This window comes from Urocampus carinirostris, chromosome 2, assembly GCF_059441175.1.
Source record: "Urocampus carinirostris isolate Australia breed hairy pipefish chromosome 2, RoL_Ucar_1.0, whole genome shotgun sequence".
NCBI lineage: Eukaryota > Metazoa > Chordata > Actinopteri > Syngnathiformes > Syngnathidae > Urocampus > Urocampus carinirostris.
The window spans coordinates 9,263,016-9,274,036 of record NC_142350.1 but is presented as its reverse complement, the minus strand read 5'-3'; the positions used below and the strand labels follow the sequence as shown (position 1 = coordinate 9,274,036).

General features: G+C 40.2%; 1 pseudogene; it reads right to left on the bottom strand.

Annotated features, from left to right (window-relative positions):
• Positions 1-10,860: 10,860 nt before the first annotated feature.
• On the bottom strand, positions 10,861-10,997 carry LOC148370965 (U2 spliceosomal RNA; annotated as a pseudogene).
• Positions 10,998-11,021: the final 24 nt, after the last annotated feature.

Sequence of the window (11,021 nt, the reverse complement as noted above, 5' to 3'; positions counted from 1 at the left end):
ATTTTTGTTCACGTTTAGAACAAAAGAATTATATATATATATATATATATATATATATATATATTATATATATATATATATATATACACTACAGGGGCAGCACGGCGGGGCAATGGTTAGCGCTTGTGCAGCACAGTTCTAAGGTAAAGAGATCGAACCTCCTGTGTGGAGTTTGCATGTTCTCCCCGTGCTTGCGTGGGATTCCTCCGGGCACTCCGGTTTCCACCCACATTCCAAAAACATGCATGTAAGGTTAATTGGCCGGTTTGAATTGTCCCTAGGTGTGAATGAGCGAGTGAGTTGTCTGTCTCTGTGTGCCCTGCGACTGGTTGGCAACAAATCAAGGGTGTCCCCTTCCCTCTGCCTGAAGACAGCTGGGATGGGCTCCAGCACCCCCGCGACCCTACTCAGGATAAGCGATGCAGATAATGGATGAATGGATATATACAGGACTGTCTCAGAAAATTAGAATATTGTGATAAAGTTCTTTATTTTCTGTAATGCAATTAAAAAAAAAATGTCATACATTCTGGATTCATTACACATTAACTGAACTATTTCAAGCCTTTTATTATTTGAATATTGCTGATTTTGGCTTACAGCTGAAAAAAACTCAAAAATCCTATCTCAAAATATTAGAATACTTCCTCAGACCAAGTAAAAAATAATTTTATAACAGCAAAACTAAATCAAACATTTGAAAATGTCCATTGATGCACTCAGTACTTGGTTGGGAATCCTTTTGCACGGATTACTGCATCAATCCGGCGTGGCATGGAGGCAATCAGCCTGTGGCATTGCTGAGGTGTTTTCGATGCCCAGGATGCTTCGATAGCGGCCTTCAGCTCATTTGCATTTGTAGGTCTGGTGTCTTTCATCTTCTTCTTAACTATACCCCACAAATTCTCGATGGGGTTCAGGTCAGGGGAATTAGCAGGCCAATCAAGGACAGTGATGCCATGGTCAGTGCACCAGTTACTGGTGGTTTTGGCACTGTGGGCAGGTGCCAGATCATGCTGGAAAATGAACTCCTCATCTCCATAGAGCTTTTCAGCAGATGGAAGCATGTAGTGCTCTAAAATCTCTTGGTACACAGTTGCATTTACTCTGGACTTGATGAAACACAGTGGACCAACACCAGCAGCTGACATGGCTCCCCAAACCATTGCTGACTGTGGGAACTTCACACTGGATTTCAAGCAACTTGGATTTTGCTCCTCTCCAGCCTTTCTCCAGACTCTGGCGCCTTGACTTCCAAATGAAATGCAAAACTTGCTTTCGTCTGAAAAGAGGACTTTGGACCACTCTGCAACTGTCCAGTGCTTCTTCTCCATAGCCCAAGTCAGACGCTTCTTCCGTTGTCTTGAGTTCAGAAGTGGCTTGACCATGGGAATACGGCTATTGTAGCCCATTTCCCGGACACGTCTGTGAACTGTGGCTTTTGATACCTGGACTCCAGCTTCAGCCCACTGTCTTTGAAGCTCCCCCAAATTCTGGAAGCGGCTCTTCTTCACAATTTTGTTAAGGCTGCGGTCATCTCTCTTGGTTGTGCAGCGTTTCCGGCCACATTTTTCCCTTCCAACAGACTTTTTGTGGATATGCTTTGAAACTGCACTCTGTGAACAGCCTGCTCTTTGAGAAATTTCTTTTTGTGTCTTACCCTCCTGATGGAGGGTATCAATGATGGTCCTCTGGACAGCAGTCAGATCAGCAGTCTTCCCCATACTTGTGATTTAGTTTACTGAACCAAGCTGAGTGTTTTTAAGGCTCAGGAAACCCTCGCAAGGTGTTTCGAGTTAATTAGATGATTCAGGTGATTAGTTGAATAGCCTACTTGTATACTTTTTCATGATATTCTAATATTTTGAGATAGGATTTTTGAGTTTTCTTAAGCTGTAAGCCAAATTCAGCAATATTAAAATAATAAAAGGCTTGAAATAGTTCAGTTGATGTGTAATGAATCCAGAATGTATGACATTTTTGTTTTTTTAATTGCATTACAGAAAATAAAGAACTTTAGCACAATATTCTAATTTTCTGAGACAGTCCTGTATAGTACAGTACATTTGTTTGCCCAACCACTACTTTGTGGCTACCACTTCAGCCCATAAGAGGGCAGTAAGATACAGCTACTTCCCTCATCACCGTTAATGCTCCCCTATTTTAGTGAGGTTGGTCTCACTCGTTCCCATTTTTTAAAAAACATTTTACAACAGCTATATCATTTCATCCATCCATTTATTATCTGCACCGCTCATCCTCAGTAGGGTCGCGGGGGTACTGGAGCCCATCACAGCTGTCTTCGGGCAGTGGGCAGGAGACACCCTGAACCGGTTGCCAGCCAGTCGCAGGGCACACAGAGACAGAGAACTCACTCGCTCGTTCACACTTAGGGACAATTTGGACCGGCCAATAAACCTGACATGCATGTTTTTGGAATGTGGGGGGAAACCGGAGTGCCCGGATGGAGTCCACGCAAGCACGGAGAGAACATGCAAATTCCACACAGGAAGGTTCAATTTCATGACCTAAGAACTGTGCCGCACAAACGCTAACCACTGCGCTGCCGTGATATGATTTCAAAAGGACACGATTTGGACATAATTTAGATATACATCAGTTTTGCATGTGGCTTTAGTACATGAAATCACATATCAACGTGTACTGTAATACTGTATAAATTGTCACATAAATTATAGATGTATTTTCACATCTGACTACGTCACGGTGACCCACTCCTGCAGCTGAGTTGGAGGAGGGACCTATAAAAAAAATAGGACGGACTGTAATGAAATAAACTTGCAGATTAGTTTGTTATGTCACCCTGCCATGCAAGTATGGTTATATATAGATAATTCAGTCTCCATTCTATTGATAATGCAGTGAATTTTATAAAATTGTGTGTTTTGACTTATGGTTTGCCAAACATTTCTGCTCGTAAAATCTAAATAAAAATGTTGTATAGCCTGTAAGAGCCTACACGTTATAAACCAGTCAGAAGGAAGTTTGTCTTCGGTGTTAATACCCAGTATCTCTATAAACTGAATGTCAGGTTGCTTGATATTTTGGGTTATTGCCATTATTTAACCGCTTGCATTCGCCATACGGTGTTAATTGGGACACAATGTTGCACATACAGCACAGTTGTGAAACCAGAAAAAGTAGAGCCCGGCGGCACAATGGTGTCAAGATGACCCGCGGCTGGGGAGTCACCTTATACTCAGGTGTGACATTACAGCGTGAGAAAGGCATGCTGGGAAAGCTCGCACAGGACGGGAACGTTTCAAATGTGAAGACGCGATAAAGCCTTGAGATAAGAGCTACACAATGTAAAATACCTGGTCATTTGGAATTGTTTGGCTTTGACTTGCAAATAGAATTTGAGAGAAGTGACTCACAGAAGTAACTTCGCAACAAGCATATATTTAGCACCACGTTTATTATAAAATACAGTTAGCTTAACCTTCACGAATAATGCTAAGAGCCAACAAATACCATCAGTGTTTGAACTCAACTAGATAAAGCAGGATTGTTTGGGGCTGAATGCAGAATCAGCCAAGAGAAAAAAAAACTCACAAAATACAAAAATGTAGTCAAATAACAATATCTATAACACATTCTAACTCCTTATTTGCTCCCTTGATGTCCATGATAACAAAAGATTTCAGACAGTTGACTAATTTACAATATTTAGAATATTGAATTTGTTTCATTTCAAAATATAATCCATTAGGTGTTAAAATAAATCAACTAAAGTACTCGCAAGCACATTGATTTTATCTGCAAGAAATAATGAGTGTGACTTAATGTCTGCATTGACATAAAACTGCAGACAGAAAAGTTGACTAATTCTCAATATTCTGTACTTTTGGATTTGTTCTTCTTCAAAATAAAAATAAAATCAATCAAAGGAAATCAGCAACAGTACCTACAAGCACATTTTCTTCAACCTGCACAATGTCTGACATAAGCTCAATAAATGGTTTTGATGTAAAGTACATACAGTGGAACCTCGGTTCTCGACCATAATCCGTTCCAGAACCCTGTTCGAAAACCGATTTGGTCGATCACCGAAAATCGTTTTTCCCATTAAAAGTAATGTAAAATCGTTTGAATCTGTTCCAACTCCCTAAATGTTTACCATGACCGTAAACATGAAGCTAACCCAGGCTAATCGTACGTTCGCGTTAGCGTAATCTTCCGTACAAAAGATTACGCTAACATGAACGTGTAAAAATAAAAAAATCAGGTCGTTTACACGTCATTTAGCACCGGGGTTTCCTCAAGAAGTGGTGAGCGGTTAAAGGATAAAGAAAAGATTTATGAATAGGATTTTTTACCTTTCTGGTGGTCTGCAGAAGCCATGCTCTATTCCCTCGAAAGAAGGGAAACTCGCACATCTTCTTCATATTTTGCTATTATTTCTTTCTTAAATGCAATAGTTGTACGCACTACTCTTCTTCTTTCACCTGTAGCAACTTTGCTGCTTGCACCGACCTTCTTCCGAGGCATAATTAGGGGTTAAAACACTCCGTTCACCGATATTAAAAACGAAAGCAAAAAGAAGTGCGCGGTCACGTGACAACCGTTCTTCACGAGGGGTGGGGGCAATCTACACCCGTACGCCGCTCAGCATCGCCCCTAGCGTACCAGCGTTCAAACTCCGATTTTTTTAACGAAAAGCGAAGCAAAAATTTCTCGAAATTTTTGGCCGAGAACCGATTTGTTCGAACTGAGAGGCGTTCGAAAACTGAGGTTCCACTGTACTTATGTATACTGCCCCCAAGAGGTCAAGTTGTACCAAAAAGACAGCGATTTCAATTACAGACGCTGCCCTACTCACGAACAAGATTGGTTCCGATTGTTTGTAAGATTAATTTGTTCGTAAGTTGCTCGTATATTTTGTATGTTTAAGGTTCATATAAGTATGTTTATGGATTGTATAAGTAACCTGTATTGTTTTGTACTAAAAAATAATTATTTCATAAAACAATATGCTCTTTAAAGATAAATAAAGTTGAGTTTAACTTATAAAAGCGTTCTGACCATTTTCTCAACCGCATCAAGCTTTCTTATTCCACCTTCATTTTAAAGGAAACTGCTTGCCTCTTCTTTACACTTTACACCAGCCATATGAAATGGATGCACGAGATATTAAACAATGAAAACGTCAAAGTTCTTGGCGCGCTACACGTAGTACTGTATGTTTACACACAAACTATGAAGTAGAAGCCGGATTTCTTCTTCAGGGTGGATGCCGAGTGACCTATCACAGCGCCACCACACGTCTGTAACGGCGGAGAGAAGCACTACAGTAATCTCCTCTACCCGGAAAAAGTTGTACACAATACAAAACCTATCTTACAGCAATGTCCGGATATTTTTCGACAAGATATAAAACTGTTATTTCTTTTGAAGAATCGACAAGTGGGACACAATCATTAAGTAGAACACACGATATTGGATATTTTAAACTTTTTCAACAAATAAAAAAACCAAAAAGTGGGTGTGCAAAATTATTCAGCCCCATTGAGTTAATACTTTGTAGCGCCACCTGGTGCTGCGATTACAGCTGCAAATCGCTTGGGTATGTCTCTATCAATTTTGCACATCGAGAAACTGATATTTTTCCCCATTCCTCTTTGCAAAACAGCTCGAGCTCAGTGAGGTTCGATGGAAAGCGTTTGTGAACAGCAGTTTTCAGTTCTTTCCATAGATTCTCAATTGGATTGAGGTCTGGACTTTGACTTGGCCATTTTAACACCTTGATATGTTTTTTGGTGAACCATTCCATTATAGCTTTTGCTTTATGTTTTGGATCATTGTCTTGTTGGAAGACAAATCTCCGTCCCAGTCTCAGGTCTTTTGCGGACTCCAACAGGTTTTCTTCTAGAATGGTCCTGTATTTGGCTCCATCCATCTTCCCATCATTTTTAACCATCTTCCCTGTCCCTGCTGAAGACGCTTTGCATTGTTGCCAATAAGTTTGATTTCGATCTCATCTGACCAGAGCACCTTCTTCCACATGTTTGGTGTGTCTCCCAGGTGGCCTGTGGCAAACTTTAAACGACACTTTTTATGGATATCTTTAAGAAATGGCTTCCTTTCTGTCCACTCTTCCATAAAGGCCAGATTTGTGCAGTATACGACTATTTGTTGTCCTATGGACAGATTCTCCCACCTCAGCTGTAGACCTCTGCAGTTTATCCAGAGTGATCATGGGCCTCTTGGCTGCTTCTCTGATCAGTCTTCTCCTTGTATGGGCTGAAAGTTTAGGGGGACGGCCCGATCTTGGTCGATTTGCAGTGGTCTGATACTCCTTCCATTTCAATATTATTGCTTGCACAGTGCTCCTTGGGATGTTTAAAGCTCGTTTTGTATCTAAATCCAGCTTTAAACTTCTCCACAACAGTATCTCGGACTTGCCTGGTGTGTGTTCCTCGTCAGTGATGATGATCTCTACGCTTTAAACAGACCTCTGAGAATATCACAGTGCAGGTCCATTTATACAGAGACTTGATTACACACAGGTGGATTCCTTTTATCATCGTTTGTCATTTAGATCAATATTAAATCATTCAGAGATCCTCACTGAACTTCTGGACAGAGTTTGCGGAGTTTTGCTGCACTGAAAGTAAAGTAAAGTAATTTTGCGCACCCACGTTTTCATTTTTTAATTGTTAAAAATGTTTAAAATATCCAATAAAGTGTGCTCCGCTTCATGATTGTGTCCCATTTATTGTTGATGCTTCACAACGAATTACAGTTTTATATTTTAATGTTTGAAGTCTGAAATGTGGCAAAAGGTCACAAAGTTCAAGGGGGCCAAATAGTTTCGCAAGCCACTGTAAGAGTTAAAATATTGTTAGTGTTTTTTTTAATAAACTCAGGGTTTTTTATACCAATACAAGGCGCCTAATAATACGCACTGTCCCTTTAAATATCCATATTAGGGCTAGGGCCTTAAACTATCATCTCGCATGCTACAATTGGCCCCAGGATGTGAGTTTAAAACCCTTGGTTTATGTATGTATACTGCACCCAAGAAGACCAGATGTACCACCCATCCATCCATTATCTTCCGCATATCTGGGGTCGGGTCACTGGGGCAGCAGCCTTAACAGGGAAGCCCAGACGTCCCTATCCCCAGCCACTTTCCTCCAGCTCATCCGACGGGATCTCGAGGCGTTCCCAGGCCAGCCTCGAGACACAGTCTCTCCAGCGTGTCCTGGATTGTCACCGGGGCATCCAGATGTACCAAGAGAATGAAATTTCGACTAATTTAGAATAAAACAATAATAACTGAAGACAAAACGGTTTAATTTTTGATTATGTTCAATAACATAAATACTATCTAGTATTTGGTATTATTGTTTTTTTATTACAATACACTTTTATTTACTTTTACATTGTTATTATATCAGTGGGGCGAAATTAATTTGATCTTTAGAACTGCCATAAGTCTGCAGCTAAGCAGTATAAACTTTTCAAGGTGTGCGTGGCCAGGATTTAGACTTCCAGCCCATACTTGCAAGCATACTGGTTGAGCAGGTGACTCAGCCGAAGCAAGATGGCAGGGGGGGGGGGGGGGGGGGGGGGGGGGGGGTGCTAGTCACAGGAAGGTGTGGTAAGATGCCTCCAGCACATTCCTCCGAGCGACCGCGCCCTCAATCTACGCCGTTTGAGTGTGTGCTGTACCTGTTTGCCGTCGGGAGCGTCTTTTTCACCCTGTTTTGTTACTCCCATTTAAGTTTTCTTGCACCTAAGTAGAGGGCAAAAAAGAGCATATGAGAGATGGCTCATTTGCACGAAGAGCTAGTCACAAAAGGCATTCAAAGAGTTTGAACACATTGTCAAAGAATAGAACTGGCGCACCCTTGGGAAATTGTGGCCTGATGTGTGTGTTTGCTATCAGAGAGCACATGGGACAAGGTGTGTTCAAGATGAAGGCCATATAAAAAAGCGGTGTGGAAAGCTCTTACCTGATTGTGCACCGATGCGTTGGATTGCTTTGTTCATGAATTTGGTGCGACACACATGAGGGGAAGAGGGTGGGGATCATTATAAAAATTTGCTAATTTCACGAAAATATTTCTAGTGTTAAAGTTGGATACAAGATCTGACAAACAGAAAGAGAATTTTCAGATTTGGAAAATGATTTCCTAATAGATTTGAGAAAGCATTTTCACGATAATTTGAGGCTGGGGAGATTAATGGAAGAATAGATATTATGATAGATATTTTGACTGTTAAATTTTTTACATGTAAAATTTCAAGTTATATCATTTTTTTTCAACATAAAATATAACTTTTGTTGCTTAATGATTAAGTATGGGAGGGGTCAAAATTGAAAGAGGTGTGTGATGAATAAATAGGACAATCGGAAAAAAAAACCTCAAGCAGCTATCTCATCAGTGAGTCATCTTATTGTCTGTTAAATGTTTATTACTCACTTATTAACAAGTAACACAACTAAGTTGTCCCCCCCCCAAAAAAGTAACAAAGTATTGATTCAATCATACAAGAGTCATAAAAGGAAACACACAATAAAAGGTCGTTTTAGATAACTACGTTTGGTTTAAAAGGCAACCATCTTAAGAAATGTATTAAAATGAAGAGATTCCAGAGGGAAGTCGAGATTCAATAATATATCAGATGATCCATTATATTATATTATATTATATTATATTATATTATGTTATATTATGTTATATTATATTATATTTTCCTACACACAAATCTATTTTCAGCCATTTTTGTGTTATACTGTACCAGTTATATTTAAAATTGTTATATGGATGGATTTTATTATTTTCCGTTCATTTTCTAGACCTGGCAGGTCCAAGCAAAGAGGTACTTTTTTGGTAGTGGTTAGGGAAAAGGGCTACCAGTTTTATACTGAATGCTTTTCTAAAATAATTCATGTGATTCCAATGGTATTAACCAGGTTCTAATTATTAGAAGTAGGGTTCAAATGGGCTTTGTCAAAAACTAAGACATATGCCTTGTATAAGGACACTGAGTATGTTCCGGTCCGAAGCCTTCACTCTGAAAATACTGGTCCACTAGTGATCCCAAGAAGAGATCCGCAGGTTCGAGAGCGTTCTGTTGAGTGTATATAAAAGGTCCAAAAACAGGTGTCGGGTTAACTGTCCCTAGTTTTCCTTGCCCTCATGTAGGTTGGCAGATAATTGTATGTTTAACTTAAGTTCTTTTTCTAGAAAAAAACCCAAGATAAATATATTGTAAAACTTTAAAATCAGGTTGAACATATTTGAACATTTTATAAACAAGGTACATGAATTTGTGTTTGTTTTAAGAAATAAACACATTAGGGGACACACATCATTTAACTTTTTTTGTGAGGGCAGGGCACTCCTTTTGTATAAAAAATGTTATTGTTAAGTTGCCTTGAAATTTTTAAATGAAAAAAGTGTACATTGGCCTAAAAAGAGGTGGAGATAGACTGTATTTTTTGGGAGTCCTTTTGATCAGTATATTTCCAAAAATCATGAAATATTGTACTTGTAATGATTTAATATCTATGTTTTAATCTAATGTTCTAATAATTATAATGACATTTATTTTTTAAGTTAAAAGTTCACAGGAGAGTGTCCAGTGACCGTTTAAGTCATTTAAACTTTGAACATTTTAATACTAAGTAACTTTAAAGTTAAGCAATTTGAATCCCTGCGTGACACAACAAATGCCAATTTGAAATTTTGAGTTTTCAGTGCAACAACAAATAAATGATAAAATACGAGAATAAAACTAAACAGTTAAAAAAAAGCTTATCTTGAAACACATCCCTTAACACTGGAAACATAAATTAAGATATTATCTCATCTCATCTCATTAGCTGCACCGCTTATCCTCAGTAGGGTCGCGGGGGTGCTGGAGCCCATCTCAGCAATCATCGGGCAGTGGGCAGGGGACACCCTCAACTGGTTGCCAGCCAATCGCAGGGCACACAGGGACAGACAACTCGCTCGCTCATTCACACCTAGGGACAATTTGGACCAGCCAATCCACCTGAAATGCATGTCTTTGCAATGTGGGAGGAAAACCGGAGTGCCCGGAGGAAACCCACGCAAGCACGGGGAGAACATACAAACTCCGCACAGTAAGACGTCCGTTAGAGGGACATACTGTGGGCTCGAAGTCTGAGGTGGCTCGTGCATGAGGGTTGGACTATGGCTCACCTCAGCTTTGTGTACGGCGATTTCTGCCCTATTCGCAGGTTGTTGTAGGGAAGCTGCTTTAAATAAATCATGCGTAACAAAATCTAAAAATAGATTAATAAAATACAACTTTAACCTTTTAAATATCCTTCCATTATCTGCACTGCTCATCCTCAGTAGGGTCGCGGGGGTGCTGGAGCCAATGCCAGCTATTTTCGGTCAGTGGGCAGGGGACACCCTGAACTGGTTGCCAGCCAGTCCTAGCGCACACAGAAACAGACAACCCACTTGTTCATTCACACGTCGGGACGATTTCGACCTGCCAATCAACCTGACATGCATGTTTTTGGGCCTATTATATACACTCAACATATTTAAAGTCGACAACACAAAATCGATGGAAAAATGCTTATTGACCAACAAGTGGAAAAAAGCGCCTGGTAAGCAGCTGACTTTCTATTGTTTAAATCAATGAAGCCTGGGCTGTTTATGGATGTGCCGTTGGCTACTTTTTACGTACGGGGGGGGCTTTAAGGGTTATTTAGCTTGTTCATAAATCATTATCCATTATCCGTTATCGGTCAGTTCATAATACGCTACAAAGCCTAGGAGCCGGGACACTTACTCTCAGCCAAAAGGCCAAGCTAAGGTCCTAGCCCTAAAGCCTTGCCGCGATCATTGCGAATGCACCGTTCCCGGAGGTACTGCAATACCGGGCCGTTGCGTGGAGTGGACAGAGCAAGCTCCTATGCCATCTCCGAGTTGCAAAAATCAAAGATCATAGCTTTGTGACATCATAAGGTAAAGATAAGGTAAGGTCCTAGACGGTAAGTGCTGCGC